Source organism: Engraulis encrasicolus, chromosome 4 (assembly GCF_034702125.1).
Source record: "Engraulis encrasicolus isolate BLACKSEA-1 chromosome 4, IST_EnEncr_1.0, whole genome shotgun sequence".
Lineage (NCBI taxonomy): Eukaryota > Metazoa > Chordata > Actinopteri > Clupeiformes > Engraulidae > Engraulis > Engraulis encrasicolus.
Window position 1 is genome coordinate 41,812,508 of NC_085860.1, and position 10,000 is coordinate 41,822,507.

General features: G+C 48.1%; 1 protein-coding gene across 1 annotated transcript in view; it reads right to left on the reverse strand.

Annotated features, from left to right (window-relative positions):
- necab2 (N-terminal EF-hand calcium binding protein 2) overlaps positions 1-10,000 on the reverse strand; it is a 179,739-nt gene that overhangs the window by 44,732 nt on the left and 125,007 nt on the right. The window lies entirely within an intron of this gene.

Below are 10,000 nucleotides of genomic sequence, written 5' to 3' on the forward strand. Positions count from 1 at the left end.
ACACACACACACACACACAGAGAAGCACAGACACAGGGTTAGAAGAGGTCCTTCCTAGAACCTTAATTTCTCAGTCAAGTGTGTGTGTGTGTGTGTGTGTGTGCGCGTGCGTGTATGCATGTGTGTTGCGTGCGTGTGCATGCATACACGTGTCTGTGTGTGTGTGTGTGTGTGTGTGTGTGTCTGTGGTGTGCATGCATGATAACTCTCTGCTCAGTGGGAACAGGTGTCTTCACTATGACGTTAATTTCTTCGGCTAATGAAAGTGAAGTGAAGTGTAATCCCACCTGGGACACAGCACACATTCACACCACTGCACACAATGAAACTGAATTTATGCCTCACCCAGGCAGCGCCATATGATGCACCAAGGGAGCAGTTCGGCGAGACGGTACCAAACTCAAGGTACCGCGATCATGTGGAAGAGTGCTGGTTAAGTAGTCCCCCCACCAACCCGGCGGGTGGGGAATTGAACCGTACATTTTTGGGCTACAAGTCTGATGCCCAAACCGCTTACTGACATTCACCTGTGGATATACTTAAGGGCTAGATAGACAGCTTAACCCCTTTGTGCAGAGCCTCTGTTATGACCCAATTGTCACCAAAATTGTAATGTCCCAATCTTAATCTGTTAACCCCTTAGCGCAGCACTATGGCTCTCAGTAATGTCATAGCAATGTTGTCATGATGTAGTTAAGCATTTTGAGCAAGTGAATAGGGTCGCCGGCGACCCCTGCTGCAGTAAGAGGCTACTTAAGGCTCTCGGTAATATATAATGTCATAGCAATGTTGTTATAATGTCGTTGAGTCTTTTCAGCAACGGGTGAATCATCTGCGCAAAGAGGCTCACGCTCACTTCTCACTCCTCCCACTGCCCAGTGTGCACAGAGATTCTTTAAGTATAGAGATATGCCAATGTAATAGGTTGCTATGGGCACCTAACATGACCAGGTTCCGGCCTGCCTAAAGGGGCGTGTCATAATACTCCTAGCATTGAATAGAACGGTCCTTAGGTCTGTCTAGGTCTGCCTGAAGGGGGACCCCCCCCCTTGCAATAATAGAACCCGGAAACAATGGGCCAATGGAACCTCTCTCTCTCTACTCTCTCTGGTGTGACTCTGCCCAGTGAATACAGTACATGTACAGTGTTGTGGTGGCCAATGCCATGTGTGTGCAGTATGTCCATGTGAACTACTGGCTCAGAGGGCGTACAATATTGTAGAGTTGTGTATGTGTACAATATTGTAGAGTTGTGTATGTGTACAGTATTGTGGTGGTGGTGTGTGTGCATGTTGTACAATGTTGTGGTGGTGTGTGTGTGTGCATGTTGTACAATGTTGTGGTGGTGTGTGTGTGCATGTTGTACAATGTTGTGGTGGTGTGTGTGTGTGCATGTTGTACAATGTTGTGGTGGTGTGTGTGTGTGCATGTTGTACAATGTTGTGGTGGTGTGTGTGTGCATGTTGTACAATGTTGTGGTGGTGTGTGTGTGCATGTTGTACAATGTTGTGGTGGTGTGTGTGTGTGTGCATGTTGTACAATGTTGTGGCGGTGTGTATGTGCATATGAACTGGCTGCTCAGTGTGAACAGGTGTCTCCATCAGGGTCTTAATGTGTTGGCTAATCGATGTCTTGAAAGGCCAGCTAGCCAGTCAGCTGTTTGCTGCTAGCCTCACACCTTACTCCTCACATCCTCTCGCCTCCTTTCACCTTGTCTCTCCTCTCCTTACACCTCATTCCTCTCACTCTCCTCTCCTCCTCTCCTGACATCTCTCACCTCTCATCTCACTCGTCTTTCCTCTCACCTCTTTTCGCTCTTCTTTCCTCACTCCTCTCCTCTATCCTCTGCCCTTACACCTCGAATCATCTCCTCGCTTCTCCTCTCCTCTCCTCTCCTCTCCTCACATCACTCCTCTCAGTCTCATCCCCTCTCTCCTCCTCTCCTTACATATCTCACCTCTCATCTCCCTCTTCTTTCCTCTCACCCCCTTTCTCTCCTCTTTTCTCACTCCCCTCGTCTTCTCTCCTCTCTCCTCATTGTTCTCTCATCCCTTCTTATACCTCTAATCCTCTCCTCTCCTCTCCTCTCCTCTCATTCCTTTTCCTCTCCTCTCCTCTCCTTTCCACTCCTTTCCTCTCCTGTCTTCTTCCTCTCCTCTCCTCTCCTCTCCTGTCCTCTTCCTCTCCTGTCCTCTCCTCTCCTCTCCTCTCCTCTCCTCTCCTGTCCTCTCCTGTCCTCTCCTCTCCTCTCCTGTCCTCTCCTGTCCTCTCCTCTCCTGTCCTCTTCCTCTCCTCTCCTCTTCTCTCCTCTCCTCTCCTCTCCTCTCCTCTCCTCTTCTCTGCCCAGTTGACAAAAGTGAGACAGTTCACTAACAAATTGTCAGATATGCCACAAAAACAAGAGGATTACACACACTGCACGTCTCTCCTCCACTGTCCCTTTCTAACACTCACACAAATGGAACAAAGAGATAACATACACACACACACCAGCCACTCCACTCCTCTTCTCTCCTCATCTCCTTTTCAACCCCCCCCCCATCCCTCTGTTCCTGCTCCTCTTTGCTCCAGCAGGCTCACGACACCTCCAATTAATGAACAAAACGTATGTGTGTGTGTGTGTGTGTGTGTGTGTGTGTGTGTGTGTGTGTGTGTGTGTGTGTGTGTGTGTGTGTGTGTGTGTGTGTGTGTGTGTGTGTGTGTGTGTGTGTGTGTAGGAGTTATGGGGGGGGGGGGGGGGGGGGTCTTTCTGTCTTTCTGATTGTCCCACTTGAGATGTTGAGCCAATTAAACGGCGACACTTCTTAACAGCTGATGAGCCAGCCACCAGATACAGGGAGAGGAGTGTGTGTGTGTGTGTGTGTGTGTGTGTGTGTGTGTGTGTGTGTGTGTGTGTGTGTGTGTGTGTGTGTGTGTGTGTGTGTGTGTGTGTGTGTGAGAGAGAGAGAGAGAAACTGTGTGTGTGTGTGTGTGTGTGTGTGTGTGTGTGTGTGTGTGTGTGTGTGTGTGTGTGTGTGTGTGTGTGTGTGTGTGTGTGTGTGTGTGTGAGTGAGAGAGTGAGAGTGAAAGTGAGAGCGATTGTGTGTGTGTGTGTGTGTGTGTGTGTGTGTGTGTGTGTGTGTGTTTGTGTGTGTGTGTGTGTGAGTGAGAGAGTGAGAGAGAGAGAGTAACTGTGTGTGTGTGTGTGTGTGTGTGTGTGTGTGTGTGTGTGTGTGTGTGTGTGTGTGTGTGTGTGTGTGTGTGTGTGTGTGTGTGTGTGTGTGTGTGTGTGTGTGTGTGTGTGTGTGTGAGTGAGAGAATGAGAGAGAGAGAGAAACTGTGTGTGTGTGTGTGTGTGTGTGTGTGTGTGTGTGTGTGTGTGTGTGTGTGTGTGTGTGTGTGTGTGTGTGTGTGTGTGTGTGTGTGTGTGTGTGTGTGTGTGTGTGTGTGTGATAGTGTACATCAGTGTCTGTGAGTGTGTGTGTGTCTGTGAGTGTGTGTGTGTGTGTGTAGGTGGGTGACAGAAAAGAGTGCTGGAACACATCAGTCGTAACCATAGCGATCCTTATGAGCAGGGAGCAGTGGCAGCACTAAACGAGGTCCACACACACACACACACGCTTGGCGCGCACACACACACACACACACACACACACACACACACACACACACACACACACACACACACACACACACACACACACACACACACACACACACACACACACACACACACACACACACACACACACACACACACACCTCATTAGACCCATGTGAAGCCATGCTCTGCAAAATGTCACTTTGCAAAATGGTTCCAAGACACTGCATGCATACGCACTACTGTAAAGGACACACACACATGCACACGCACACGCACACGCACACACACACATGCGCACACGTGTACACACACGTGCGCACACACACACACACACACACACACACACACACACACACACACACACACACACACACAGCAACAGACACACACACAGACAAACAGCTACAGACAGGCACACACACACACTAGTAGGCACGCACACACACAATTGAAGCTCAGGGTAATAGATGCACAGGCACGATCATCCTCCTCCACATCGGACGCCTAACACCTGACGGCCTATCTGTACTACAGCACACGCACACACACACACCTGTGCACACACACACGCACACTCCTGTGCACACACACACGCACACACCTGCGCGCACACACACGCACACACCTACGCGCACACACCTGCACGCGCACATGCGCACACACACACACACACACACACACACACCCACACACACACACACACACACACACACACACACACACACACACACACACACACACACACACACACACACACACACACACACACACACACACACACACACACAGCTCTGCTGCTCTTCTACTCTTGCCTCTCATCTCTTCTTCCATTTGACACTGCGAGTATGAAACAGTACCCCAGCCATCAAATTCCTAACAGCCATATCTTGGCACGTGTCTTTTCCCTTCTCCCCTTTGACATAGAGAGTGTGGAGCACCACCTAACCTACACTCGCCCTCCCCTCTACCGAGGCAACCCTTTCTTCTCCTCCACCTCCCATTAGTGTACTGCTGCACTGCATGCCTCCAGAAACGACTCGGCTTCACAGAGAGCTACGACGGTGAGAGGAGCACCACCCAGAGAACAGTCACGTCTACACGTCTGTCTACTGAAGCTGTGTGTCTGACAGTGAGAGCCAGTGCAGTGCGGAACTGCATGCCTTCAGATTAGAATGCTTTCGGCAGAGAGACAGGACAACACAGAGAATCTCTGCTTTCGGTCTCCTCTCTCCCTTCTTTTGATTCTGTGAGAGGGAACACCACCCAGAGAACAAAAACTCTGCTAACACATATCTGTGTTTGTCTAGGGTGTGAGCCTCACTAACAGGCATATCTAGGTGTGCGTCTGCTCTCTCTTCTACACTTTGATAGTGAAACACATCACAGGGAAAAAACAGGCGACGTAACAGCCCTCTGTCAGCCCTCCACCATTGCACAATGCACAGGTTTAGAATGCTGGGGTTTAGAATGCTGTTTAGAATGCTGAGGTTTAGAATGCACAGGTTTACAATGCTGAGGTTTAGAATGCACAGGTTTACAATGCTGAGGTTTAGAATGTGGTTTAGAATGCTGAAGTTCCTACTCTATCAAATTAATGTTTAGTTCTTATTTCCCCAATTTCTGCCAAATGTCTCTCTCTCTCTCTGTCTCTGTCTCTGTCCGTTTCTCTCTCTCTCTCTCTCTCTCTCTCTCTCTCTCTCTCTCTCTCTGTCTCTGTCTCTGTCCGTTTCTCTCTCTCTCTCTCTCTCTCTCTCTCTCTCTCTCTCTCTCTCTCTCTCTCTCTCTCTCTCTCTCTCTCTCTCTCTCAAACGAACCAGCATGCTTTGATAGTGAAATGCACGCACACCACAGCAGGGACTGTGCTGTACGACTTCATGCATGCTGCACAATACAATAAAGAATAGAACAGAAGAGAGAGACAGAGACAGAGGGGAGTGCAGAGAGAGAGAGAGAGAGAGAGAGAGAGAGAGAGAGAGAGAGAGAGAGAGAGAGAGAGAGAGAGAGAGAGAGAGAGAGAGAGAACGCAAGAGAGATAGGGGTACGGAGAGATATACAGACAGAGAGGTACAGAGAGATATAGAGAAAGAGAGGTACAGAGAGAGTTTAAATATAGCAGAGCTGCCTGTCAGGTTGACGAACGAGAACACAGGAGGAAAGAAATAAATGATATCATCGCTGGAGGACACGAAACTTTACAAGAGAGAAGACAGAACTATGGCAGCTACAGAGAACACAGGGAGAGAGTGAGACAAGAGAGAAGGAAAGAAAGAAAGAAAGAAAGAAAGAAAGAAAGAAAGAAAGAAAGAAAGAAAGAAAGAAAGAAAGAAAGAAAGAAAGAAAGAAAGAAAGAAAGAAAGAAAGCATAGCATAGGAGTATAGCGTAGGAGAGCAGGAGAGAGAGAGAGAGAGGTGGAGAGAGAGAGGGGGGAGGGGAAGAAAGAGAGAGACAGACAGATAGAAAAGGGAGTGAGGGAGAGAGCGAATGAGAGAGATAGAAGAGTGAAAGTTAAAATGAAAGGAAGAGAGTGACAGCTCAGAGAGATGATCAATACTCGCCTTCCTAAAGCCCATAAATGATGACAGGCCACACACACATACTGCACATACTGCACACACACGCACTCACACATGAACACACCCACACCCACCCACACACACACACACGCACTCACACATGAACACACGCACACCCACACACACACACACACACCCACACACACACACAGACATAGACAGATGCACACATGCATGCACACACACACGCACACGCACATGCACACGGACACACACACACGGACACACACACACAGACACACACACGCACGCAGAACACACGCGCACACACGCACACTACTGGCCACCATGTTTATCTCTGTCTGGGGACCGCTACAGCAACTGTCCCCTGATAATCAGCAGTGGCAATCACACTGCGCTATGTACCATACACTGTGTACCCATTCTTGTGTTACAGTACACACACACACACACACACACACACACACACACACTCACACACACACACACACACACACACACACACACACACACACACACACACACACACACACACACACACACACACACACACACACACACACACACACACACACACACACACACACACACACACACACACACACACACACACACACACACAGCACTAGTAAAGCAGTGTGTACCATGTTATGTTTTGTTTGTGCTGCAGTATTGGATTATTGAACCCAGCGATAGCAGAGAGAGCCACAGCCAGCCGGCCTGATGGAGGAGGCTGCACACGCGGGTCAGTTTGGATGCAGGGGGACATCAATATGGCCGTGTTTTAGTAAACGCAAGGCTGTTTTGCCTGGAATGTCATCGGAGGTTTTTTTTCTTTTTCCCCGCTCGCTGCGACATCTCCGATTCATTAGGTTGCAAATCGGCCAGAAAATGTTGAGGATGGCGGGTGGGGTGGGGGTGGTGGGGAATGGGGGACAAATGGACCAAAACAGCTAATTTTTTCTGAATGGTGATGTCAGACTGTTCTGCAGCATGAGGACACTGCATGTGTAATAATAATTTCGGTAACACTTTCTATGAAGCCCATATCTATAGCGCATTATAAGCACATTTATAACAACTTTTAGTTAAAATGCATTATGGCTACTCTCATAATGCTTCATGATGTCTTAGAATAGCTAATAATGCCTCATGATGAATATAAATAAATAAATAAATAAATAACTCCCTTGTATTTATAACGCATAATAAGCTAGATGCATAGTTATAACTGTTGATATAATACTGTACATCATGAAGCATTATGAGTGTAGCCATAATGCATTGTGACTAATTATGATGCACGTTATAAGCCATTATAAATATGCTCATAATGCACTATTATGGGCTTTAAGTAAAGTGTTACCATCATTTCTGCAGGGATGCTCTGCCTAGTCTACAGTAGTCTCCTCCTGTAGACAATGCCATGTTCCACCTTCTACACTACAGCTGGCTATGCATTAGTGCCAAGTACATGTTTCCACTGGCATGCTATAGTATGGAGATGTATGAGCAGGAAGGCCAACATGCGGGGCCAAAGGGGTCCGTTGTCCCGGGCCCAGGGAGAAGGGGTTCCCAGAATGGGTTTCTCATTACTTTGGATGTACTGCATATTGAGGGCATGAGTTATCCCAGTTTTTGATTCATCTGACAGGCCGCGCTAAGGTGAGTGGTGAGTGAACTAGAGTTCAGATCAGTCTTAGGCTACCAAGATGGTAGCCAAGGTAACTAAGGTGTAGGCAGTATCTCATGTCAAATTGTCAGGTCCTATCCAGACTGCGCTCCATCAAATGACTGACAATCAGCAAAGGAACAGAGCTATGGCCGCCTGAATTTAAATGTGTGTTTCATTCTGCAAAAAGACTTTTTTCAAAGGGATAGATGATACAAAAGGCATGGAGGGGGGAATGAGATATATTGAGTATAAGTAAGCCAGAGAGAGAGAGAGAGAGAGAGAGAGAGAGAGAGAGAGAGAGAGAGAGAGAGAGAGAGAGAGAGAGAAAGTGGGTGAAAGGAAGACTCCACATTGCACTATAGCAAACACTGCAAAACTTCAAAGGGAATCGCTGCCCTGTATCTGTCACAAGAACTGTGTGAATTTCTATGAGCACACACACACGCGCGCGTGCGCGCACACGCATGCACGCACGCACGCATGCACGCACGCACGCACGCACGCACGCACGCACGCACGCACACGCACACACGCACGCACGCACGCACGCACGCACGCACGCACGCACGCACGCACGCACGCACGCACGCACGCACGCACACACGCACGCACACAGACACACACAATCTCCTCTGATTATAAAACAGACTATTGGTGCAATTCAAATTCAGTCAGAATCATGCAGTGGCACTGCTTGGCCAAATGATAATTTTTATGCCAAAGTGTGTGTCCTGCTTTGCATCATCCCTTGCGCACTGGGAAGAGAAGGGCCCGGGCATTTTGCCATAGACCAGCTTGTCACAGCCCCTGTATTTCTATAACAATATGATTGGCTCAGTCCATTGTCTGTATTGTCTGTAAGGATGAATCAAGGAGATTTTGAAGGGCCCTTTGAAGGGCCGGCTTGTAAGGAGGAACAATAAACACACAACAACAACAACAACAACAAAAACAACAGCAGCAAAAAATCAACAACATCGACCCCTGAGGACTGTCAGCCCACCTGGAAAATGCCCTGTATGCCAGATGACCAGTCCAGCCCTGCCTCGCAGTAGTTGCATAACTAGAAAGGCTAGAATAGCAGAGTGTGGTAGAATACAGAGGGACCTTGGCAACCAAAACCCACAATGGCTTTTTATGACTCTGGAAATGTTCAGATGAATGAAGTCGTCAACATCATACCTTTATCTGTTCCAGGATGGCAGGGGGTGCTTTAGCGACCACAGATCACATTGACTTTTGCTTTGGAAATACTGTGAGTCCAGATGAAGCCCTCAACACCAAGTCTTTGTCGATACGTTTCGTGTCACATTAATGTCTGCAGGTCTGTATGCCAATAATGATCAGATAAAATCTTATCACTTTACGCTCAGGGCAGCGGCAGTAGCTGGCTGGCTAGCTGCATCTCTACAGCCTACAGTGCTTCACAAAGCAGATCCCGGCCCAGACTCTCTTAAACTTTCAGCCGCTCCGAACAAACTTTCTGCTGTATTTCAGGCCATGACAGGACCGCTCGTCATGTTTACTGCCTGTATCCCTGTGCTTTCTACAGCAGTGCTTTCTACAGCAGTGCTTTAGCACTCTAACACTTTATCTTCCCAACACAACACAACACAATACAACAGCACAACTCCTTACTCGCTCTCTCTACAGCGCCGTGCAGTTGGGGCCAGCGATAGGCATAGGCAGACAAGGCGTTCCGCCTAGGGCCCCAAATGTCTTGGGGTAGCCATAGTAACGCCCAACAATCCTAGAGAGTTAGAATGTCAAGGGATATAATGCATTACACTTTACAATGCACACTGATTATGGGCATTCAGTATATGCTGTATGTAGGTACTTAATCAGCTGTGCTCGATCAGATATCCAACGCTACAGATGTTAATTCATAAATGTACAAAAAGGAAAGGGGGTGTCTGCCCAGGGCACCAAGTTGGCTAGAACCGGCCCTGTGTGCGGTGCCATGCATGCCGTACAGTACAGGTAAGGATAAGGATGCCTTGCAGGGACATTTTTATTTACCAGTGGCTGATTGATTGAGATTGCATTACATGGCAAAATAAATTACGTCTTCGGTGTGCAAGAGAGCGCAGAGAGGCTTTTGATTTCCCATTGCTGGAGATTAATGTCGAGGGGGTTTATCGCTCCGATAATCACCAGCGCAGCACAGCAGAATGCGGATCGCTCTTCATTTGGAAAGCCATTCA